General features: G+C 41.1%; 1 long non-coding RNA gene across 1 annotated transcript in view; it reads left to right on the top strand.

The window, feature by feature from the left end:
* Window positions 1–703: 703 nt before the first annotated feature.
* The window catches only part of LOC128662541 (uncharacterized), a 34,310-nt gene continuing 8,542 nt past the window's right edge, over window positions 704–26,471 (top strand). The window contains exons 1-2 of the long non-coding RNA XR_008402797.1: window positions 704–898; window positions 14,421–14,519. This is a non-coding gene — a long non-coding RNA (uncharacterized LOC128662541). The remainder of the gene's footprint in view (window positions 899–14,420; window positions 14,520–26,471) is intronic.

Here is a 26,471-nt window from a genome sequence, read left to right as displayed (position 1 = left end):
GGGTATGTAAGGTCAGTAACACACAGGCACGTTATACACAGGGTATGTAAGGTCAGTAACACACAGGCACGTTATACACTGGGTATGTAAGGTCAGTAACACACAGGCACGTTATACACAGGGTATGTAAGGTCAGTAACACACAGGCACAATATACACTGGGTATGTAAGGTCAGTAACACACAGGCACGTTATACACAGGGTATGTAAGGTCAGTAACACACAGGCAAGTTATACACAGGGTATGTAAGGTCAGTAACACACAGGCACATTATACACAGGGTATGTAAAGTCAGTAACACACAGGAACGTTATACACGGGTATGCGCAGCACAGGCACGTTGAACACGGGGATATCATATACACATCACTGGCACGTTACACACGGGGGTATGCGCAGCACGGGCACGTTACACGCAGAATATAAACATCTGTGTAAACGGATTAGCCACGCGGGACACACGTGGTGCAGTGTTTGCTATTGCTTCCGCTGCACAGAACACAGGAGCTTAAAACGGCGCGCATGCGCAGAACAATCTGATGCTCAGGTTTCACCTTATGTGACTGTACTGCGGTTTTGTGCGCACACGCCCCGCCGATCTTACGGGATAAACCATGACGTCATAGTATGCCCCGCCCGGAAAGTGCGTATGTACCAGATTCTTCCCAATGAATTACTACGGTGCAGTATAACACCCGTCAATCAATATGATGGCCAGGAGAAGGGGCGGTGTTTTGTGTTTATGCTCCGCCTATAGTGTTATGCTCCGCCCAGTCTAGAGCTGAGGCCGTTGCTGTCGTGTAGCGGCTTTATTGCTTGTGCGAGAGCGGCTCATTGTGTATTACAGCCCGAAGTGAGTGGTGCACGGGAGGCGCTGCGCGTGTCCTTTTGTAATAAGTGAGTAGCTTGTCATGTGCTAGGACATATTATCTGTGTGTGATATACCTCATGTCAGGTTATTGTGTGTGTGATATACCTCATGTCAGGTGTGAGTGTGTGATATACCTCATGTCAGGTTGTGTGTGTGTGATATATACCTCATGTCAGGTTGTGTGTGTGATATATACCTCATGTCAGGTTGTGTGTGTGTGATATACCTCATGTCAGGTTGTGTGTGTGATATATACCTCATGTCAGGTTGTGTGTGTGTGATATACCTCATGTCAGGTTATTGTGTGTGTGATATACCTCATGTCAGGTTGTGTGTGTGATATATACCTCATGTCATTTTGTGTGTGTGTGATATACCTCATGTCAGGTTATTGTGTGTGTGATATACCTCATGTCAGGTTATTGTGTGTGTGATATACCTCATGTCAGGTTGTGTGTGTGTGTGATATACCTCATGTCAGGTTGTGTGTGTGATATATACCTCATGTCAGGTTGTGTGTGTGTGATATATACCTCATGTCAGGTTGTGTGTGTGTGATATACCTCATGTCAGGTTGTGTGTGTGTGATATACCTCATGTCAGGTTGTGTGTGTGATATATACCTCATGTCAGGTTGTGTGTGATATACCTCATGTCAGGTTATTGTGTGTGTGATATACCTCATGTCAGGTTGTGTGTGTGATATATACCTCATGTCAGGTTGTGTGTGTGTGATATACCTCATGTCAGGTTATTGTGTGTGTGATATACCTCATGTCAGGTTGTGTGTGTGTGTGATATACCTCATGTCAGGTTGTGTGTGTGTGTGATATACCTCATGTCAGGTTGTGTGTGTGATATATACCTCATGTCAGGTTGTGTGTGTGTGATATATACCTTATGTTAGGTTAGTGTGTGTGTGATATATACCTCATGTCAGGTTGTGTGTGTGTGTGATATATACCTCATGTCAGGTTAGTGTGTGTGTGTGATATATACCTCATGTTAGGTTAGTGTGTGTGTGATATACCTCATGTCAGGTTGTGTGTGTGTGATATATACCTTATGTTAGGTTAGTGTGTGTGTGATATATACCTCATGTCAGGTTGTGTGTGTGTGTGATATATACCTCATGTCAGGTTAGTGTGTGTGTGATATATACCTCATGTCAGGTTAGTGTGTGTGTGTGATATATACCTCATGTCAGGTTAGTGTGTGTGTGTGATATATACCTCATGTCAGGTTAGTGTGTGTGATATATACCTCATGTCAGGTTAGTGTGTGTGTGATATATACCTCATGTCAGGTTAGTGTGTGTGTGTGATATATACCTCATGTCAGTTGTGTGTGTGTGATATATACCTCATGTCAGGTTATATTGTGTGTGATATATACCTCATGTCAGGTTAGTGTGTGTGTGTGTGATATATACCTCATGTCAGGTTAGTGTGTGTGTGATATATACCTCATGTCAGGTTAGTGTGTGTGTGATATATACCTCATGTCAGGTTGTGTGTGTGTGATATACCTCATGTCAGGTTATTGTGTGTGTGTGATATATACCTTATGTTAGGTTATTGTGTGTGATATACCTCATGTCAGGTTAGTGTGTGTGTGATATACCTCATGTCAGGTTAGTGTGTGTGTGATATATACCTCATGTCAGGTTGTGTGTGTGTGATATATACCTCATGTCAGGTTGTGTGTGTGTGATATATACCTCATGTCAGGTTATTGTGTGTGTGATATATACCTCATGTCAGGTTATTGTGTGTGTGATATATACCTCATGTCAGGTTATTGTGTGTGTGATATATACCTCATGTCAGGTTATTGTGTGTGTGATATATACCTCATGTCAGGTTAGTGTGTGTGTGATATATACCTCATGTCAGGTTATTGTGTGTGTGATATATACCTCATGTCAGGTTATTGTGTGTGTGATATATACCTCATGTCAGGTTATTGTGTGTGTGATATATACCTCATGTCAGGTTATTGTGTGTGTGATATATACCTCATGTCAGGTTAGTGTGTGTGATATATACCTCATGTCAGGTTAGTGTGTGTGTGTGTGTGTGTGATATATACCTCATGTCAGGTTGTGTGTGTGATATATACCTCATGTCAGGTTAGTGTGTGTGTGTGATATACCTCATGTCAGGTTAGTGTGTGTGTGATATATACCTCATGTCAGGTTGTGTGTGTGTGATATACCTCATGTCAGGTTATTGTGTGTGTGTGATATATACCTCATGTCAGGTTAGTGTGTGTGTGTGATATATACCTCATGTCAGGTTGTGTGTGTGTGTGTGATATATACCTCATGTCAGGTTTGTGTGTGTGTGTGTGATATATACCTCATGTCAGGTTGTGTGTGTGTGTGATATATACCTCATGTCAGGTTAGTGTGTGTGTGTGATATATACCTCATGTCAGGTTAGTGTGTGTGTGATATATACCTCATGTCAGGTTAGTGTGTGTGTGATATACCTCATGTCAGGTTAGTGTGTGTGTGATAATACCTCATGTCAGGTTATGTGAGTGTGTGATATATACCTCATGTCCGGTTATTGTGTGTGTGTGATATATACCTCATGTCAGGTTAGTGTTGTGTTGATATATACCTCTTGTCAGGTTAGTGTGTGATATATACCTCATGTCAGGTTAGTGTGTGTGTGATATATACCTCATGTCAGGTTAGTGTGTGTGTGATATATACCTCATGCAGGTTACGTGTGTGTGTGATATATACCTCATGTCAGGTTAGTGTGTGTGTGATATATCCTCATGTCAGGTTAGTGTGTGTGTGATATATACCTCATGTCAGGTTATGTGTGTGTGATATAAACCTCATTGTCAGGTTAGTGTGTGTGTGTGATATATACCTCATGTCAGGTTAGTGTGTGTGTGTGATATATACCTCATGTCTGTTTTGTGTGTGTGTGATATATACCTCATGTCAGGTTAGTGTGTGTGTGTGATATATACCTCATGTCAGGTTAGTGTGTGTGTGTGATATATACCTCATGTCAGGTTAGTGTGTGTTTGTGTGTGTGTGATATATACCTCATGTCAGGTTAGTGTGTGTGTGTGTGTGATATATACCTCATGTCAGGTTAGTGTGTGTGTGTGTGTGATATATACCTCATGTCAGGTTAGTGTGTGTGTGTGTGTGATATATACCTCATGTCAGGTTAGTGTGTGTGTGTGTGTGATATATACCTCATGTCAGGTTGTGTGTGTGTGTGATATATACCTCATGTCAGGTGTGTGTGTGTGTGATATATACCTCATGTCAGGTTAGTGTGTGTGTGATATATACCTCATGTCAGGTTAGTGTGTGTGTGATATATACCTCATGTCAGGTTAGTGTGTGTGTGATATATACCTCATGTCAGGTTAGTGTGTGTGTGATATATACCTCATGTCAGGTTAGTGTGTGTGTGATATATACCTCATGTCAGGTTAGTGTGTGTGTGATATATACCTCATGTCAGGTTAGTGTGTGTGTGATATATACCTCATGTCAGGTTAGTGTGTGTGTGATATATACCTCATGTCAGGTTAGTGTGTGTGTGATATATACCTCATGTCAGGTTAGTGTGTGTGTGATATATACCTCATGTCAGGTTAGTGTGTGTGTGATATATACCTCATGTCAGGTTTGTGTGTGTGTGATATATACCTCATGTCAGGTTTGTGTGTGTGTGATATATACCTCATGTCAGGTTAGTGTGTGTGTGATATATACCTCATGTCAGGTTAGTGTGTGTGTGATATATACCTCATGTCAGGTTAGTGTGTGTGTGATATATACCTCATGTCAGGTTAGTGTGTGTGTGATATATACCTCATGTCAGGTTAGTGTGTGTGTGATATATACCTCATGTCAGGTTAGTGTGTGTGTGATATATACCTCATGTCAGGTTAGTGTGTGTGTGATATATACCTCATGTCAGGTGTGTGTGTGTGTGATATATACCTCATGTCAGGTTGTGTGTGTGTGATATATACCTCATGTCAGGTTGTGTGTGTGTGATATATACCTCATGTCAGGTTGTGTGTGTGTGATATATACCTCATGTCAGGTGTGTGTGTGTGTGATATATACCTCATGTCAGGTTAGTGTGTGTGTGATATACCTCATGTCAGGTTGTGTGTGTGTGATATATACCTCATGTCAGGTGTGTGTGTGTGTGATATATACCTCATGTCAGGTTTGTGTGTGTGTGATATATACCTCATGTCAGGTGTGTGTGTGTGATATATACCTCATGTCAGGTTTGTGTGTGTGTGATATATACCTCATGTCAGGTTGTGTGTGTGTGATATATACCTCATGTCAGGTGTGTGTGTGATATATACCTCATGTCAGGTGTGTGTGTGTGTGTGTGTGTATATATACCTCATGTCAGGTTAGTGTGTGTGTGATATATACCTCATGTCAGGTTATTGTGTGTGTGATATATACCTCATGTCAGGTTATTGTGTGTGTGTGATATATACCTCATGTCAGGTTAGTGTGTGTGTGATATATACCTCATGTCAGGTTATTGTGTGTGTGATATATACCTCATGTCAGGTTATTGTGTGTGTGATATATACCTCATGTCAGGTTAGTGTGTGTGATATATACCTCATGTCAGGTTAGTGTGTGTGTGTGTGTGTGTGTGTGTGTGTGTGATATACCTCATGTCAGGTTGTGTGTGTGATATATACCTCATGTCAGGTTAGTGTGTGTGTGTGATATATACCTCATGTCAGGTTAGTGTGTGTGTGTGTGATATATACCTCATGTCAGGTTAGTGTGTGTGTGTGTGATATATACCTCATGTCAGGTTAGTGTGTGTGTGTGATATATACCTCATGTCAGGTTAGTGTGTGTGTGTGATATATACCTCATGTCAGGTTAGTGTGTGTGTGTGATATATACCTCATGTCAGGTTAGTGTGTGTGTGATATATACCTCATGTCAGGTTAGTGTGTGTGATATATACCTCATGTCAGGTTAGTGTGTGTGTGATATACCTCATGTCAGGTTAGTGTGTGTGTGATATATACCTCATGTCAGGTTAGTGTGTGTGTGATATATACCTCATGTCAGGTTAGTGTGTGTGTGTGATATATACCTCATGTCAGGTTAGTGTGTGTGTGTGATATATACCTCATGTCAGGTTAGTGTGTGTGATATATACCTCATGTCAGGTTAGTGTGTGTGTGATATATACCTCATGTCAGGTTAGTGTGTGTGTGATATATACCTCATGTCAGGTTAGTGTGTGTGTGATATATACCTCATGTCAGGTTAGTGTGTGTGTGATATATACCTCATGTCAGGTTAGTGTGTGTGTGATATATACCTCATGTCAGGTTAGTGTGTGTGATATATACCTCATGTCAGGTTAGTGTGTGTGTGTGTGATATATACCTCATGTCAGGTTAGTGTGTGTGTGTGATATATACCTCATGTCAGGTTAGTGTGTGTGTGATATATACCTCATGTCAGGTTAGTGGTGTGGTGATATACCTCATGTCAGGTTAGTGTGTGTGTGATATATACCTCATGTCAGGTTAGTGTGTTTGTGTGTGTGTGATATATACCTCATGTCAGGTTAGTGTGTGTGTGTGTGTGATATATACCTCATGTCAGGTTAGTGTGTGTGTGTGTGATATATACCTCATGTCAGGTTAGTGTGTGTGTGATATATACCTCATGTCAGGTTAGTGTGTGTGTGTGTGATATATACCTCATGTCAGGTGTGTGTGTGTGATATATACCTCATGTCAGGTGTGTGTGTGTGTGATATATACCTCATGTCAGGTTAGTGTGTGTGTGATATATACCTCATGTCAGGTTAGTGTGTGTGTGATATATACCTCATGTCAGGTTAGTGTGTGTGTGATATATACCTCATGTCAGGTTAGTGTGTGTGTGATATATACCTCATGTCAGGTTAGTGTGTGTGTGATATATACCTCATGTCAGGTTAGTGTGTGTGTGATATATACCTCATGTCAGGTTAGTGTGTGTGTGATATATACCTCATGGTCAGGTTAGTGTGTGTGTGATATATTACCTTCATGTCAGGTAGTGTGTGGTGATATATACCTCATGTCAGGTTAGTGTGTGTGTGATATATACCTCATGTCAGGTTAGTGGTGTGTGTGATAATAGTACCTCATGTCAGGTTAGTGTGTGTGTGATATATACCTTCATGTCAGGTTAGTGTGTGTGTGATATAGTACCTCATGTCAGGTTAGTGTGTGTGTGATATATACCTCATGTCAGGTTAGTGGTGTGGTGTGATATATACCTCATGTCAGGTTAGTGTGTGTGGTGATATATACCTCATGTCAGGTTAGTGTGTGTGTGATATATACCTCATGTCAGGTTAGTGTGTGTGTGATATATACCTCATGTCAGGTTAGTGTGTGTGTGATATATACCTCATGTCAGGTTAGTGTGTGTGTGTGTGTGTGTGTGTGTGATATATACCTCATGTCAGGTGTGTGTGATATATACCTCATGTCAGGTTGTGTGTGTGTGATATATACCTCATGTCAGGTTGTGTGTGTGTGTGATATATACCTCATGTCAGGTGTGTGTGTGTGTGATATATACCTCATGTCAGGTTGTGTGTGTGTGATATATACCTCATGTCAGGTTGTGTGTGTGTGATATATACCTCATGTCAGGTGTGTGTGTGTGTGATATATACCTCATGTCAGGTTGTGTGTGTGTGATATATACCTCATGTCAGGTGTGTGTGTGTGTGATATATACCTCATGTCAGGTGTGTGTGTGTGTGATATATACCTCATGTCAGGTTGTGTGTGTGTGATATATACCTCATGTCAGGTGTGTGTGTGATATATACCTCATGTCAGGTGTGTGTGTGTGTGTGTGTGATATATACCTCATGTCAGGTTATTGTGTGTGTGTGATATATACCTCATGTCAGGTTATATTGTGTGTGTGTGATATATACCTCATGTCAGGTTATATTGTGTGTGTGTGATATATACCTCATGTCAGGTTAGTGTGTGTGTGATATATACCTCATGTCAGGTTAGTGTGTGTGTGATATATACCTCATGTCAGGTTAGTGTGTGTGTGATATATACCTCATGTCAGGTTAGTGTGTGTGTGATATATACCTCATGTCAGGTTAGTGAGTGTGTGTGTGATATATACCTCATGTCAGGTTAGTGTGTGTGTGTGTGATATATACCTCATGTCAGGTTAGTGTGTGTGTGTGTGTGTGATATATACCTCATGTCAGGTTAGTGTGTGTGTGTGTGATATATACCTCATGTCAGGTTAGTGTGTGTGTGTGTGTGATATATACCTCATGTCAGGTTAGTGTGTGTGTGTGTGATATATACCTCATGTCAGGTTAGTGTGTGTGTGTGTGTGATATATACCTCATGTCAGGTTAGTGTGTGTGTGTGTGTGATATATACCTCATGTCAGGTTAGTGTGTGTGTGTGATATATTCCTCATGTCAGGTTAGTGTGTGTTTGTGTGTGTGTGATATATACCTCATGTCAGGTTAGTGTGTGTGTGTGTGTGATATATACCTCATGTCAGGTTAGTGTGTGTGTGATATATACCTCATGTCAGGTTAGTGTGTGTGTGTGTGTGTGTGTGATATATACCTCATGTGAGGTTAGTGTGTGTGTGTGTGTGATATATACCTCATGTGAGGTTAGTGTGTGTGTGTGTGTGATATATACCTCATGTGAGGTTAGTGTGTGTGTGTGTGTGATATATACCTCATGTCAGGTTAGTGTGTGTGTGTGTGTGATATATACCTCATGTCAGGTTAGTGTGTGTGTGTGTGTGATATATACCTCATGTCAGGTTAGTGTGTGTGTGTGTGTGATATATACCTCATGTCAGGTTAGTGTGTGTGTGATATATACCTCATGTCAGGTTAGTGTGTGTGTGTGTGATATATACCTCATGTCAGGTTAGTGTGTGTGTGTGTGATATATACCTCATGTCAGGTTAGTGTGTGTGTGTGTGATATATACCTCATGTCAGGTTAGTGTGTGTGTGTGTGTGATATATACCTCATGTCAGGTTAGTGTGTGTGTGTGTGATATATACCTCATGTCAGGTTAGTGTGTGTGTGTGTGATATATACCTCATGTCAGGTTAGTGTGTGTGTGTGTGATATATACCTCATGTCAGGTTAGTGTGTGTGTGATATATACCTCATGTCAGGTTAGTGTGTGTGTGTGATATATACCTCATGTCAGGTTAGTTAATGCTCCACTAAATCCAAAATGTAGAGAAATTAACTCATTGTGTAAACGATTTACAAATCTAAACAAGTCAGAAGACTTGCTATAAACCCAGAAACTTTGCTGCATTGGAAACGGTGTAATCAGAGAGTTTCTGGGGTATAAGCAAGTCTTGTGACTTGTTTAGATTTGTAAATGGTTTACACAATGAGTTACTGTATATCACAATAGATGATAGATAATATCTCACAAAAGTGAGTACACCCCTTACATTTTTGTAAATATTTATTATATCTTTTCATGTGACAACACTGAAGAAATGACACTACAATGTAAAGTAGTGAGTGTACAGCCTGTATAACAGTGTCAAGTAGTGAGTGTACAGCCTGTATAACAGTGTAAAGTAGTGAGTTTACAGCCTGTATAACAGTGTAAAGTAGTGAGTGTACAGCCTGTATAACAGTGTAAAGTAGTGAGTGTACAGCCTGTATAACAGTGTAAAGTAGTGAGTGTACAGCCTGTATAACAGTGTCAAGTAGTGAGTTTACAGCCTGTATAACAGTGTAAAGTAGTGAGTGTACAGCCTGTATAACAGTGTAAAGTAGTGAGTGTACAGCCTGTATAACAGTGTAAATATTTATTATATCTTTTCATGTGACAACACTGAAGAAATAACACTTTGTTACAATGTAAAGTAGTGAGTGTACAACCTGTATAACAGAGTAAATATTTATTATATCTTTTCATGTGACAACACTGAAGAAATGACACTTTGCTACAATGTAAAGTAGTGAGTGTACAGCCTGTATAACAGTGTAAATATTTATTATATCTTTTCATGTGACAACACTGAAGAAATGACACTACAATGTAAAGTAGTGAGTGTACAGCCTGTATAACAGTGTCAAGTAGTGAGTGTACAGCCTGTATAACAGTGTAAAGTAGTGAGTGTACAGCCTGTATAACAGTGTAAAGTAGTGAGTGTACAGCCTGTATAACAGTGTAAATATTTATTATATCTTTTCATGTGACAACACTGAAGAAATAACACTTTGTTACAATGTAAAGTAGTGAGTGTACAACCTGTATAACAGAGTAAATATTTATTATATCTTTTCATGTGACAACACTGAAGAAATGACACTACAATGTAAAGTAGTGAGTGTACAGCCTGTATAACAATGTAAAGTAGTGAGTGTACAGCCTGTATAACAGTGTAAAGTAGTGAGTGTACAGCCTGTATAACAGTGTAAATATTTATTATATCTTTTCATGTGACAACACTGAAGAAATGACACTTTGCTACAATGTAAAGTAGTGAGTGTACAACCTGTATAACAGAGTAAATATTTATTATCTTTTCATGTGACAATACTGAAGAAATGACACTTTGCTGCAATATAAAGTAGTGAGTGTACAACCTGTATAACAGTGTAAATATTTTATTATATCTTTTCTTGTGACAACACTGATGAAATGACACTTTGTTACAATATAAAGTAGTGAGTGTACAGCCTGTATAACAGTGTAAAGTAGTGAGTGTACAGCCTGTATAACACTGTAATATTTATTATCTTTCATGTGACAACACTGAAGAAATGACACTTTGCTACAATGTAAAGTAGTGAGTGTACAACCTGTATAACAGTGTAAATATTTATTATATCTTTTCATGTGACAACACTGAAGAAATGACACTTTGCTACAATGTAAAGTAGTGAGTGTACAGCCTGTATAACAGTGTAAAGTAGTGAGTGTACAGCCTGTATAACACTGTAATATTTATTATCTTTCATGTGACAACACTGAAGAAATGACACTTTGCTACAATGTAAAGTAGTGAGTGTACAACCTGTATAACAGTAATATTTATTATATCTTTCATGTGACAACACTGAAGAAATGACACTTTGCTACAATGTAAAGTAGTGAGTGTACAACCTGTATAACAGTGTAATATTTATTATATCTTTCATGTGACAACACTGAAGAAATGACACTTTGCTGCAATGTAAAGTAGTGAGTGTACAGCCTGTATAACAGTGTAAAGTAGTGAGTGTACAGCCTGTATAACACTGTAATATTTATTATCTTTCATGTGACAACACTGAAGAAATGACACTTTGCTACAATGTAAAGTAGTGAGTGTACAGCCTGTATAACAGTGTAAAGTAGTGAGTGTACAGCCTGTATAACACTGTAATATTTATTATCTTTCATGTGACAACACTGAAGAAATGACACTTTGCTGCAATGTAAAGTAGTGAGTGTACAGCCTGTATAACAGTGTAATATTTATTATATCTTTCATGTGACAACACTGAAGAAATGACACTTTGCTACAATGTAAAGTAGTGAGTGTACAGCCTGTATAACAGTGTAAAGTAGTGAGTGTACAGCCTGTATAACACTGTAATATTTATTATCTTTCATGTGACAACACTGAAGAAATGACACTTTGCTGCAATGTAAAGTAGTGAGTGTACAGCCTGTATAACAGTGTAATATTTATTATATCTTTCATGTGACAACACTGAAGAAATGACACTTTGCTGCAATATAAAGTAGTGAGTGTACAGCCTGTATAACAGTGTAATATTTATTATCTTTCATGTGACAACACTGAAGAAATGACACTTTGCTACAATGTAAAGTAGTGAGTATACAGCCTGTATAAAAGTGTAAATTTGCTGTCCCCTCAAAATAACTCAACACACAGCCATTAAAGGGACATTATACAATCATTTTTTCTTTGCATAAATGTTTTGTAGATGATCTATTTATATAGCCCATAAAGTTTTTTTTTTTTTTTTTTTTTTTTTTTTTTTTTTTTTTTTTTTTTTTAAATAAATGTATAGTTTTGCTTATTTTTAAATAACATTGCTCTGATTTTCAGACTTCTAACCAAGCCCTAAAGTTTTATGTGAATACCGTCAGCTACCTTCTCCAGCTTGCTCCTGTTTGTGTAAAGGGTCTTTTCATATGCAAAAGAAGGGGGAGGGTCTTATTTGCCACTTGCAGTGGGCTTTCCAGCTACCTTTTCAACAGAGCCAAACTGACATCTTCTTAGTACGTTTTTAAACAGTTTTATACTGGATTTTTATATCAGTATCTGTGCATCTTATTTTTTATAGTAGTGTCTATTACATGCAGTTATATGAAAATGAGTGTATACTGTCCCTTTAATGTCTAAACCGTTGGCAACAAAAGTGAATACACCTCTAAGTGGAAATGTCCAAATTGGGTCTAAAGTGTCAATATTTTGTGTGGCCATTATTATTTTCCAGCATTGCCTTAACCCTCTTGGGCATGGAGTTCATCAGAACTTCACAGGTTGCCACTGGAGTCCTCTTCCACTTCTCCATGACGACATCACGGAGCAGGTGGATGTTAGACTTTGCGCTCCCCCACCTTCCATTTGAGGATGCCCCACAGATGCTCAATAGGGTTTAGTTCTGGAGACATGCTTGGCCAGTCCCTCACCTTTACCCTCAGCTTCTTTAGCAAGGCAGTGGTCATCTTGGAGGTGTGTTTGGGGTCGTTATCATCTTGGAATACTGCCCTGCGGCCCAGTCTCTGAAGGGAGGGGGATCATGCTCTGCTTCAGTATGTCACAGTACATGTTGGCATTCATGATTCACTTAATGAACTGTAGCTCCCCAGTGCGGCAGTACTAATGCAGGCCCAGACCATGACACTCCCACCACCATGCTTAACTGTAGGCAAGACACACTTGTTTTTGTACTCCTCACCGGGTTGCCACCACACACGCTCAACACCATTTCTGATCTAAATAAGTTTATCTTGGTCTCATTGGACCACAGGACATGTTTCCAGTAATCCATGTCCTTAGTCTGCTTGTCTTCAGCAAACTGTGGGCTTTCTTGTGCATCATCTTTAGAAGAGGCTTCCTTCTGGGACGATAGCAATGCAGAACAATTTGATGTATTGTGCGGCGTATGATCTGATCACTGACAGGGTGGGGCCCTTCAACCTCTGCAGCAATGCTGACAGCACTCATACGTCTATTTCCCAAAGACAACCTCTGGATATGACGCTGAGCATGTGCACTCCTTTGGTCGACCATGGCGAGGCCTGTTCTGACTGGAATCTGTCCTGTGAAACCACTGTATGGTCTTGCCCACTGTGCTGCAGCTCAGTTTCAAGGTCTTGGCAATCTTCTTATAGCCTAGGCCATCTTTATGTAGAGCAACAATTCTTTTTTTCAGATCCTCAGAGAGTTCTTTGCCATGAGGTGACATGTTGAACTTCCAGTGACCAGTATGTGAGAGCGATAACACCAAATTTAGTACAACTGCTCCCCATTCACACCTGAGACCTTGTAACACACCGGGCAGGGAAAATGGCTAATTGGGCCCAATTTGGACATTTCCACTTAGGGGTGTACTCACTTTTGTTGCCAATGGTTTAGACATTAATGGATGTGTGTTATTTTGAGGGGATAGGAAATTTACACTGTTATGCAGGCTGTACACTCACTACTTTACATTGTAGCAAAGTGTCATTTCTTCAGTGCTGTCACACAAAAATATATAATAAAATATTTACAAAAATGTGAGGGGTGTATTCACTTTTGTAAAAATCTGTGGCTCATTTCAGGAGATATTGTGGGGGTGAGAGATGGCTCATTTCAGGAGATTGTGGGGGTGAGAGATGGCTCATTTCAGGAGATTGTGGGGGTGAGAGATGGCTCATTTCAGGAGATATTTGATGTAAATTATTTTTCCACTGATAGAGCATTACTGTTCAATCATCTATCTATGCTTGATGATTTATGCGTAGATAGATCATTGAAAGGGACATTCTGATCAAAATTTAAAAGCACATAGATGAATTGCATCTGAATATACAAAACAAATGTCTTCTAGTACGGTATCACTGTTTTAGTGTTAACTATGCTTCACGTGCAGAGAAAAATGTTAACTATTCTCAGTACAGCAGCATTTTATATACAGCAGCTGCTCAGAGCACAAGTGGGGCTTGTTTCATGTCAGAAATGATCAAATTGAGTCATTAATAGATGGTACAAACACTTTAGTCTCTGAGCAGCTGCAGTATTTAAAATTGAAACAAAATCTAAAAAGCAATAGCGGTGTGTTTGTGGTACCTGAGGTAACTGTGGTGCACGCATTACCATATAGTGGGCACATTTGGCTTCTGCATTGCCATCAGATAAGCACTGGCACTGCGTGTACCCTGCATGAGCAGTTTATTACACTGCTTTGTATACGGTTGTTAGTTTGTATAATGCCCCTCTCTCCTCTCTCGTTACAGCATGGCTGATTACTTGATCAGTGGTGGCACTGGCTACGTTCCTGAGGACGGACTCACCGCACAGCAGCTTTTTGCTATCTCTGATGGTCTCACCTACAAGTAAGGGCATTAGTTGTGTGCGCAAGAGCTTTCTGCTAATACTGAAGCTGTCTTGTCGGGGTAGTAACGATAAATCATTGGGCTGACCAATCCCAGAGGTCGGCGAGACACAGCTTCTAGAATTTTATTTTTCTTGCTCCAAACTGTCTTTTACATAAATTATATAATCCCCACCCCCTTCGTCAAATATTGGTTGCGTTTTGTTTTTTTATAGTGAATGTGCTTACAGATAAATTGACATTCTAGAGGAAATTAAAATGCTCAGTATTTTTAGACAAATTCCCTTGTTTGTACTACAATGTTCCTTTAAATGGCACAGTTAAAGTGACATACTGTAATTCAGGGCCCCACAAAGCCAGGCAGCAGCTAGTGAGTGTCTTGGTTTAGAAGCCCCTAAAATGTAGCTTAGTGCGGCTGGATTAGTTGTAAACTACAAATCCATCTGTCATTGGGTTATTATATAATGTATTTGCATATAAACATATTATGTTTTGGTAATAGCTCTTGCAATCAGACATGCCAGAATTGATACCTATATGAAAAGTCAATTATGTTTCCTGCAATTCTAACATAAACTTTGTTCCAGGACAGCCCACTTGTAAACACTTTACTGTTACCTTAAAGGAACAGTCAACACCAGAATTTTTGTTGCTTAAAAAGATAGATAATCCCTTTATTACCCATTCCCCAGTTTTGCACAACCAACACAGTTATATTAATACATTTTTTTTTACCTTGTATCTAAGCCTCTGCAAACTGCCCCCTTATTTCAGTTCTTTTGACAGACTTGCATTTTAGCCAATCGGTGCTCACTCCCGGGTAACTTCATGTGCATGAGCTCAATGTTATCTATATGAAACACATGAACTAATGCCCTCTAGTGGTCAAAATGCATTTAGATTAGAGGCAGTCTTCAAGGTCTAAGAAATTAGCATATGAACCTCCTAGAATTATCTTTCAACTAAGAATACCAAGAGAACAAAGCAAAATTGGTGATAAAAGTAAATTGCAAAGTTGTTTAAAATTACATTCCCTATTTAAATCATGAAAGTTTTTTTTTGGACTTGACTGTCCCTTTAAAGAAAACAGCAGAAATCACTAGCAGCTGACATAGCTTGGCCCAGTATTAATGTTGTTTTGATCCTGGTGAGCACATACGATTCTGTCTCAGCTGCCGCACGCATACCTAGACTGATGTATTCACCATTCAGAGCAGAAATTAATATCTCAGCTGCCGCACACATACCCAGACTGTAATGTATTCACCATTCAGAGCAGGCATTAATATCTCAGCTGCCGCACACATACCCAGACTGTAATGTATTCACCATTCAGAGCTGGCATTAATATCTCAGCTGCCGCACACGTACCCAGACTGTAATGTATTTGCCATTCAGAGCTGGCATTAATAGCTCAGCTGCCGCACACGTACCCAGACTGTAATGTATTCACCATTCAGAGCTGGCATTAATATCTCAGCTGCCGCACACGTACCCAGACTGTAATGTATTCGCCATTCAGAGCTGGCACTAATAGCTCAGCTGCCGCACACGTACCCAGACTAATGTATTCGCCATTCAGAGCTAGCATTAATAGCTCAGCTGCCGCACACGTACCCAGACTGTAATGTATTCGCCATTCAGAGCTGGCATTAATAGCTCAGCTGCCACACACGTGCCCAGACTGTAATGTATTCGCCATTCAGAGCTGGCATTAATAGCTCAGCTGCCGCACACGTGCCCAGACTGTAATGTATTCGCCATTCAGAGCTGGCATTAATAGCTCAGCTGCCGCACACGTACCCAGACTGTAATGTATTCGCCATTCAGAGCTGGCACTAATAGCTCAGCTGCCGCACACGTACCCAGACTAATGTATTCGCCATTCAGAGCTGGCATTAATAGCTCAGCTGCCGCACACGTACCCAGACTGTAATGTATTCGCCATTCAGAGCTGGCATTAATAGCTCAGCTGCCGCACACGTACCCAGACTGTAATGTATTCGCCATTCAGAGCTGGCATTTTAAATACATTTCCAATTTACTTCAATTATCTAATTAGTTTCATTCTCTTGGTATCCTGTGTTGAAAAGCATATCTAGGTATGCTCAGGAGCAGCACTAATGGGCTGTACTAATCTGCCTCTTGTCATTGGCTCACCAGATATGTTCAACTAGCTTCCATTAGTGCATTGCTGTCTCTTGAATAAAAGATATCAAGAGAATAAAACAAATTTGATGATGATAAATTGGAAAGTTTTGTAAACGTCTCTGCTCTAGCTTTATAAGGAAATCATTGTGTTTAGTATCCCTTTATGAGCCGGGGAAATGTGTTTAAGACTTTAATAACTCCAAAGATGCTTAATGTGATGGTAAACTTCAGACTATAAGAATGCTCCAATAGAACTTATATTAGTTTGCAAGTAAAACCACAAACCAAATCATTATTTTATAATAAAAGGTTTATAATCCTAATTGTCTGTTCCTCTGCCTCCCTTCATTTCCTCTTGGCTGTGATGTATAGCGCACATCCACTCTCTCTATATAGGCTTTGTAAGGGCTTTAACGGGGCTGGACTTCAAGATCGTCAAATGACACACGCTGATGTTTACTAGAATTGTCATGAAAAAAAAGTTCATCCAAGTGGGCCGGCATAACCTAGCAATAGAAACATTACTATATGCACTAATTTAACCCTGTAACAGATGGGTTAAAAACAGAAAAGGTACCCATATACTTTTTTTATGGCAAAGATGAAATATATGGCATTTGATTAGTTAAGGTTTACGATCACTTTAACCAATTTAAAAAGAGCCATTTAGCAGTTCAGCAAACAAGATATCATCCCCTTGTCCATCAGTAAAACAATACGCAACCGCTTGGTTCTCAATAACAGCATCAATGAGTAGCCGTTTGTTTTATTGGATGTTACTGGGTTAATAACATCCTGACAATATCACAGTAATAGCAGTTACCCCTGCACCGGTAAGTAACACACATACAGCATCTGGGAGTATTCCTGCTACATACATAGTCTGTGCTTTATCTTGTATGTACTGTCCCATTATCCACATTCAATGTCCGTTTTCCTCCCTACCCCCCCCCCCCCCAATCTACCCCTAGTGATAGTGATCTTTGTGTGTGGGCTGAGCATTCTCCAGGGAAGTGGCAAGCTGGTCCCAGGGCTCTGTCACTTAGCCTCTCCCTCCTGGTAAGGACTTGCCTGAACGGATGCTCCTTGTAATAACCTGCTGTACAAGGAATTGCTATGCTTTGTATGATTTTCTGCTTATTGACCCCCCCCCCCCCACCTATTGTAAATAAGTATCAGGTACCGTACTCAGGATACCTCTTGTGTGTGAGAGCTGCAGCTCTCTGGCAAATGTGAGGTTACATGAGTTCATAGTTATCCTTGTACTGTGTGTGTATTATAGTTGTAAGTGTATCAAGATGGCTCCTTCTTTTTTGGTTTGGGTTTTTATATTTTGAACAAATTTGTCAAGCCCAGGACGTCCCTGTCATTTAGAATAAGGGATATATAAATGTAATGGGGGTTTGTATATTTAGGTTCCCTAAGTAGGTGTTTTTATATGTGCTCACAAATTCTGTTTCCTTTTCTAGATGTTAATTCAGAAAGGATAGCCTAGGGGAGAGCAGCAGACCTAATGCAAGGTTCCTGCTTTTAATTCTCGGTACTAGCTTATCCGTTATTTTTATCAGTCATTGGTAGCCAGCAGATTCCGCAGCGCTAAAGACAAAATATGCAAGGTGACGGTTATAAGAGACGAAGGGATAGAGGGCCTAGCCAAGAGTTTCTCTATTGTAAATCCTCTCTCATGAAGGTGATGTACAACGCAGCTAGGCTCCAAGACTTAAATGCTAAGGGGTTTCAGGGGATAGCTAAAAGGAGGAGAGGAACTAAGGTAGAAAGATTTATTCACGTATACGTTCACCCCTAGAGTAGGGTGAGATTAAGTAGAAATGCCTCTGAGCACAAAAACAGGCAAGAAAAATTAAATGCCCCAGAATTTAGTTACAATTGTTACACATACTATAACTAAATATCAACTGTCTGGATAGATTAAGAGTAATGCTTTAACCTGCTTGGTAGCTGTAGTTTGCAAGTAGACACTTAAAATAGTGCAGGAGGCGTCAATATCATTTAATTTTCAGCTGATTTAGAAAATTGGCAAGCGTGTGGATAGTACATATGAATATTTATAAAGTCCACAGCTTAGTAGTTTTACCACAATGATAGGTGGGGTACCCAGGTGTCCACCTCTTTGGCCTCACATATGCAATCCAGTATTAGTAAAAACTCAGATGGTATTTGAATGTGTTATCCAAGACATTTCACACTAAAACGTTAAGAACTATGGTCTAAAGTTCTTTAATTAGCACCAGCAGTGCAGTGTTAAACATTATTCTTCTTAAAAAGAGAGTCCACAGCTGCATTCATTACTTTTGGGAAATAAGAACCTGGCAACCAGGAGGAGGCAAAGACAACCCAGCCAAATGTTTAAATACTCCTCCCACTCCCCTCATTCCCCAGTCATTCTTTGCCTTTCGTCCCAGGATGGGGCTTCTCCTGGACGGGAGGTGGAATGGTGGGATTGGTTCCCCCTGGGGTCTTGCTGGCTCCATGCAGACTTGTTGAGCTTATATTTTAATAGATCCTTAGGTCTATGTCTTGTCTGTGTTTTCAGAGTCGGGTTGTACTTGTATTCTGTGGGATGGCTGTGCTATCCTTACGCTTGTTCCTGTCCTTTTTCGGGATTCTTTTGTTCCCCTGTTTTGGATCCCTGAGGCTGTTTTATCACTTTGCCAAAAATTGCAGCTATCTTGTTGTATAATAATTTGGAAATTTTCAGACCAAGCATAAAAATAGGGTAGTGAAGGTATGTGTTATCATGGCACTGGGTCTTGGGGAAAAAAAGTTTGAAGAACCCTTCTCTAGATGGCACTGTTCGCATGTAATGAGGTTCTCACTTTATTCTAGCTCTTGGAGATGTTTTTGAGGTGGAGGCGGCAGACATTGGCCAAAGACTGGATGTGGGGAGTGAAAGAGAGATCGGAGTCTCTTTATGACCCCAATACATAGAGTATGTGGGGCTGGGGTAATGTTATCAACAGTTAGAGAAAGTTGGGTGGTAGGGATTTTGGAAAGAGGGGTAAAAATAATGAGCTTCGTTATAAATATTATAAAGACAGTTGGTGACACAAGTTGGTAAGGAAGGGTGATAGATCTGGTGCAGAGATGTAGATTTGGGTATCCGCATACAAATGGTATTGAAACCCATGGAACCTTATTAAGGAGCATAAGGATGATGTATACATTGAGAATTGGAGTGAGGATTAGGAGGGAGGGCAGTAGGAAGTGCCGTGATATTACAAATAAGGAAATAATGGTCAGAAAGAGGAAAAGGGGAATTTGAGAAATTAGAGAGAGCTCTGGTCTCACTGGTAGTTTGTCCTACGTACTCTAGATGGCACTGTGTGCATATGAGGTTCTACAAGTATTCACTTATTCTCTCTCTGCTAGTTTGTCCTACATAGTCTAGATGGCACTGTGCACGTTATGAGGTTCTACAAGTATTAGCTTATTCTTGATCTGGTCTCGCTGGTAGTTTGTCCAACGTACTCTAGATGGCACTGTGTGCATGTGATGAGGTATTCGCTTATTCTTGCTCTGGTCTCGCTGGTAGTTTGTCCTACGTACTCTAGATGGCACTGTGCATGTGATGAGGTATTCGCTTATTCTTGCTCTGGTCTCGCTGGTAGTTTGTCCTACATACTCTAGATGGCACTGTGCATGTGATGAGGTATTCGCTTATTCTTGCTCTGGTCTCGCTGGTAGTTTGTCCTACATACTCTAGATGGCACTGTGCATGTGATGAGGTATTCACTTATTCTAACTCTGGTCTCGCTGGTAGTTTGTCCTACATACTCTAGATGGCACTGTGCATGTGATGAGGTATTCGCTTATTCTTGCTCTGGTCTCGCTGGTAGTTTGTCCTACATACTCTAGATGGCACTGTGCATGTGATGAGGTATTCGCTTATTCTTGCTCTGGTCTCGCTGGTAGTTTGTCCTACATACTCTAGATGGCACTGTGCATGTGATGAGGTATTCACTTATTCTAACTCTGGTCTCTCTGGTAGATTGTCCAATGTACTCTAGATGGCACTGTGCACATGTGATGAGGTTCTACAAGTATTCACTTATTCTAGCTCTGGTCTCTCTGGTAGATTGTCCTACGTACTCTAGATGGCACTGTGCACATGTGATGAGGTATTCACTTATTCTAGCTCTGGTTTCGCTGGTAGATTGTCCTATGTAGTCTAGATGGCACTGTGTGCATATGAGGTTCTACAAGTATTCACTTATTCTAGCTCTGGTTTTGCTGGTAGTTTGTCCTACGTACTCTAGATGGCACTGTGCACATGTGATGAGGTTCAACAAGTATTTGCTTATTCTAGCTCTGGTTTTGCTGGTAGTTTGTCCTACGTACTCTAGATGGCACTGTGCACATGTGATGAGGTTCTACTAGTATTCGCTTATTCTAGCTCTGGTTTTGCTGGTAGTTTGTCTTACGTACTCTAGATGGCACTGTGTGCATGTGATGAGTTTTTCACTTATCCTAGCTCTGGTCTCTCTGGTAAATTGTCCTATGTACTCTAGATCAGTGATTTTTAACCTTTTTTTCTCTTAAGTGTGTTCAGTCCACGGGTCATCCATTACTTATGGGATATATTCTCCTTTCCAACAGGAAGTTGCAAGAGGATCACCCAAGCAGAGCTGCTTTATAGCTCCTCCCCTCACATGTCATACCCAGTCATTCTCTTGCAACCCTCAACAAAGGAGGTCGCGAGAGGAGTTGGAGTTTTTACTTAATTATTCTTCAATCAAAAGTTTATTTTAAAATGACACCGGAGTGTGCCGTTTTTTGTATCTCAGGCAGTATTTGGAGAAGAATCTGCCTGCGTTTTTCTATGATCTTAGCAGACGTAACTAAGATCCGCTGGCTGTTCTCGACATTCTGAGGAGTAGGGTAACTTCAGAAAGAGGGGAATAGCATGCGGGGTCCCCCGCAAATGAGGTATGTGCAGTACATTATTTTCTGGGAATGGAATTGACTAAGAAAATACTGCTGTTGCCCACATGATGTAAGTACAGCCTTAAATGCAGTAGTAGCGACTGGTATCAGGCTGATAAATGTATGCGCAGTTGAGTTATTTTCTAGGGACTAGAATTTGACTGAGAAAATACTGTTAATACTGAAATAATGTTTAAGCCTTATCTGCAGTGGAAGCGACTGGTAGCAGGCTTAGTGATAACTTTGCATGACATTCAAATTGTTGTTTTTGAAACGTCTACTGGCATGTTATTCGTTTTGTGAGGTACTTTGGTGATAAATCTTTTTAGGCATGATTTTTTTCCACATGGCTAACGTATTTTCTGCATAGAAACCGTTATCAGGTCTCCCACTGTTGTAATATGAGTGGGAGGGACCTTGTTTCAGCGCCTTGTTGCGCAGTTAAAATTCTAGCACAGTCTTCCTGTTTCTTCCTCCTTGATCCAGGACGTCTCTAGAGAGCTCAGGGGTCTTCAAAATTCGTTTTTGAGGGAGGTAATCAGTCACAGCAGATCTGTGACAGTGTGTTTGACTGTGATAAAAGCGTTAAATCTTAATTTGATATCCGTTTTTGGGTATTGAGGGGTTAATCATCCTTTTGTTAATGGGTGCAATCCTCTGCTAATTAATACATTTTTCGTTAAGAATTGTTCACTATAACTGAATTAGTTTTTCTTTGTTATTCAACTGTGTTTTTAAAAGCGCTGCAGCGTTTTTTATATTGCTTGTAAACTTATTGAAAGTGATTTCTAAGCTTGTTAGCTTCATTGCTAGTCTGTTTAAACATGTCTGATACAGAGGAATCTGCTTGTTCATTATGTTCTAAAGCCGATGTGGAGCCCAATAGAAATATGTGTACCAATTGTATTGATATTACTTTGAATAAAAGTCAATCTGTACCGATAAAGAAATTATCACCAGACAACGAGGGGGAAGTTATGCCGTCTAACTCTCCTCACGTGTCAGTACCTGCGTCTCCCGCTCGGGAGGTGCGTAAGATTGAGGCGCCAAGTACATCAAGGCCCTTACAAATCACTTTACATGATATGGCTAATGTTATGAAAGAAGTATTATACAATATGCCCGAATTAAGAGGCAAGCGCGATAGCTCTGGGTTGAGGACAGAGCGCGCTGATGACACGAGAGCCATGTCCGATACTGCGTCACAATTTGCAGAACATGAGGACGGTGAGCTTCATTCTGTCGGTGACGGTTCTGATCCGGGGAGACCGGATTCAGAAATGTCAAATTTTAAATTTAAGCTTGAGAACCTCCGTGTGTTACTAGGGGAGGTGTTAGCGGCTCTGAATGATTGCGACAGTGGCAATCCCAGAGAAATTATGTAGGTTGGATAGATACTATGCGGTACCGGTGTGTACTGACGTTTTTCCTATACCAAAAAGGCTTACAGAAATTATTAGTAAGGAGTGGGATAGACCCGGTGTGCCCTTTTCCCCTCCTCCGATATTTAGAAAAATGTTCCCTATAGACGCCACCACACGAGACTTATGGCAGACGGTCCCTAAGGTAGAGGGAGCAGTTTCTACTTTAGCCAAGTGTACCACTATCCCGGTGGAGGATAGCTGTGCTTTCTCAGATCCAATGGATAAAAAATTAGAGGGTTACCTTAAGAAAATGTTTGTTCAACAAGGTTTTATATTGCAGCCTCTTGCATGCATTGCGCCTGTCACTGCTGCAGCGGCATTCTGGTTTGAGTCTCTGGAAGAGGCGATTTGCACAGCACCATTGGATGAGACTTTGAGCAAAGTTAGAACGCTTAAACTGGCTAATGCGTTTGTTTCGGATGCTGTAGTGCATTTAACCAAACTTACGGCTAAAAAGTCCGGATTCGCCATACAGGCGCGCAGGGCGCTATGGCTTAAATCCTGGTCAGCAGATGTAACTTCTAAGTCTAAACTACTAAACATTCCTTTCAAAGGGCAGACCTTATTCGGGCCCGGCTTGAAGGAAATTATTGCTGACATTACGGGAGGTAAGGGCCACACCCTTCCTCAGGACAGGGCCAAATTAAAGGCCAAACAGTCTAATTTTCGTGCCTTTCGTAACTTCAAGGCAGGAGCAGCATCAACTTCCTCCGCTCCAAAACAGGAAGGAACTACTGCTCGTTGCAGACAGGGTTGGAAAGGCAACCAGTCATGGAACAAGGGCAAGCAGGCCAGAAAGCCTACTTCCGCCCCTAAGACAGCATGAAGACAGGGCCCCCTCTCCGGAGACGGATCTAGTGGGGGGCAGACTTTCTCTCTTCGCCCAGGCCTGGGCAAGAGATGTACAGGATCCCTGGACGTTGGAGATTATATCTCAGGGATACCTTCTGGATTTCAAAACTTCTCCTCCACAAGGGAGGTTTCATCTGTCAAGGTTATCAACAAACCTAGTAAAGAAAGAGGCATTTCTACAATGTGTACAAGACCTCTTAGTGATGGGAGTGATCCACCCAGTTCCGCGAACGGAACGAGGACAAGGGTTTTACTCAAATCTATTTTGTGGTTCCCAAAAAAGAGGGAACCTTCAGACCAATCTTAGACTTAAAAATCTTAAACAAATTCCTAAGGGTTCCATCGTTCAAGATGGAAACCATTCGGACCATCCTGCCCATGATCCAAGAGGGTCAATATATGACCACAGTGGATTTAAAGGATGCCTACCTTCACATACCGATTCACAAAGATCATTATCGGTACCTAAGGTTTGCCTTTCTAGACAGGCATTACCAGTTTGTTGCTCTTCCCTTCGGGTTAGCTACGGCCCCGAGAATTTTTTACAAAGGTTCTGGGCTCCCTTCTGGCGGTACTAAGACCACGAGGCATAGCGGTGGCTCCGTACCTAGACATTCTGATTCAAGCGTCAAGTTTTCAAAATGCGAAGTCTCATACAGAGATAGTTCTAGCATTTCTGAGGTCCCATGGGTGGAAAGTGAACGTGGAAAAGAGTTCTCTGTTTCCGCTCACAAGGGTTCCTTTTCTAGGGACTCATATAGATTCTGTAGAGATGAAGATTTACCTGACGGAGTCCAGGTTATCAAAGATTCTCAATGCTTTCCGTGCCCTTCATTCCACTCCAAGCCCATCAGTAGCTCAGTGTATGGAGGTAATCGGCTTGATGGTCGCGGCAATGGACATAGTGCCATTTGCGCGCCTGCATCTCAGACCGCTGCAACTATGCATGCTAAGTCAGTGGAACGGGGATTACTCAGATCTGTCCCCTTTGCTAAATCTGGACCAGGAGACCAGAGATTCTCTTCTCTGGTGGTTGTCACGGGTTCATCTGTCCGAAGGAATGACCTTTCGCAGACCAGATTGGACGATTGTAACAACAGATGCCAGCCTTCTAGGCTGGGGAGCAGTCTGGAACTCCCTGAAGGCTCAGGGATCGTGGACTCAGGAGGAGAAACTCCTACCAATCAACTTTCTAGAATTAAGAGCAATATTCAATGCTCTTCTAGCTTGGCCTCAGTTAGCAACACTGAGGTTCATCAGGTTTCAGTCGGACAACATCACGACTGTGGCTTACATCAATCATCAAGGGGGAACCAGGAGTTCCCTAGCGATGTTGGAAGTCTCGAAGATAATTCGCTGGGCAGAGTCTCACTCTTGGCACCTGTCAGCGAGAACTGGGAAGCGGATTTTTCTAAGTCGCCAGACTTTTCATCCGGGGGAGTGGGAACTACACCCGGAGGTATTTGCTCAACTGATTAGTCGTTGGGGCAAACCGGATCTGGATCTTATGGCATCTCGCCAGAACGCCAAGCTTCCTCGTTACGGATCCAGGTCCAGGGACCCAGGAGCGGTGCTGGTAGATGCACTTGCAGCCCCTTGGGTTTTCAACATAGCTTATGTGTTTCCACCTTTTCCGTTGCTACCTCGACTGATTGCCAGGATCAAACAGGAGAGAGCATCGGTGATTCTGATAGCGCCTGCATGGCCACGCAGGACCTGGTATGCAGACCTAGTGGACATGTCGTCCTGTCCACCATGGTCTCTACCTCTGAGGCAGGACCTTCTAATTCAGGGTCCTTTCAACCATCCAAACCTAATTTCTCTGAGGCTGACTGCTTGGAGATTGAACGCTTGATTCTATCAAAGCGTGGGTTTTCGGATTCGGTCATTGATACAGGCTCGGAAACCTGTTACCAGAAAAATTTACCACAAGATATGGCGTAAATATTTATATTGGTGTGAATCCAAGAGTTACTCATGGAGTAAGGTTAGGATTCCTAGGATATTGGCTTTTCTACAAGAGGGTTTAGAAAAGGGCTTATCCGCTAGTTCACTAAAGGGACAGATTTCTGCTGTCTATTCTTTTACACAAGCGTCTGGCAGGGAATCCAGACGTCCAGGCTTTTTGTCAGGCTTTGGCTAGGATTAAGCCTGTGTTTAAGGCTGTTGCTCCTCCGTGGAGCTTAAACGTGGTTCTTAAAGTTCTTCAGGGTGTTCCGTTTGAACCCCTTCATTCCATCGATATTAAGCTTTTATCTTGGAAAGTTTTGTTTTTGATGGCTATTTCCTCGGCTCGAAGAGTCTCTGAGTTATCTGCCTTACATTGTGATTCTCCTTATCTGAAATTTCATTCAGACAAGGTAGTCCTGCGTACTAAACCTGGGTTTTTGCCTAAGGTTGTTTCTAACAGGAATATCAATCAAGAGATTGTTGTTCCATCTTTGTGTCCTAATCCTCCTTCAAAGAAGGAACGTCTTTTGCATAATCTAGACGTGATCCGTGCCCTGAAGTTCTACTTACAGGCAACTAAAGATTTTCGACAAACTTCTTCCCTGTTTGTCGTTTACTCTGGACAGAGGAGA

This window comes from Bombina bombina, chromosome 6, assembly GCF_027579735.1.
Source record: "Bombina bombina isolate aBomBom1 chromosome 6, aBomBom1.pri, whole genome shotgun sequence".
Classification (NCBI taxonomy): domain Eukaryota; kingdom Metazoa; phylum Chordata; class Amphibia; order Anura; family Bombinatoridae; genus Bombina; species Bombina bombina.
Note: the sequence above shows the minus strand (reverse complement) of the source record. Positions and strands in the feature narration are given on the sequence as shown.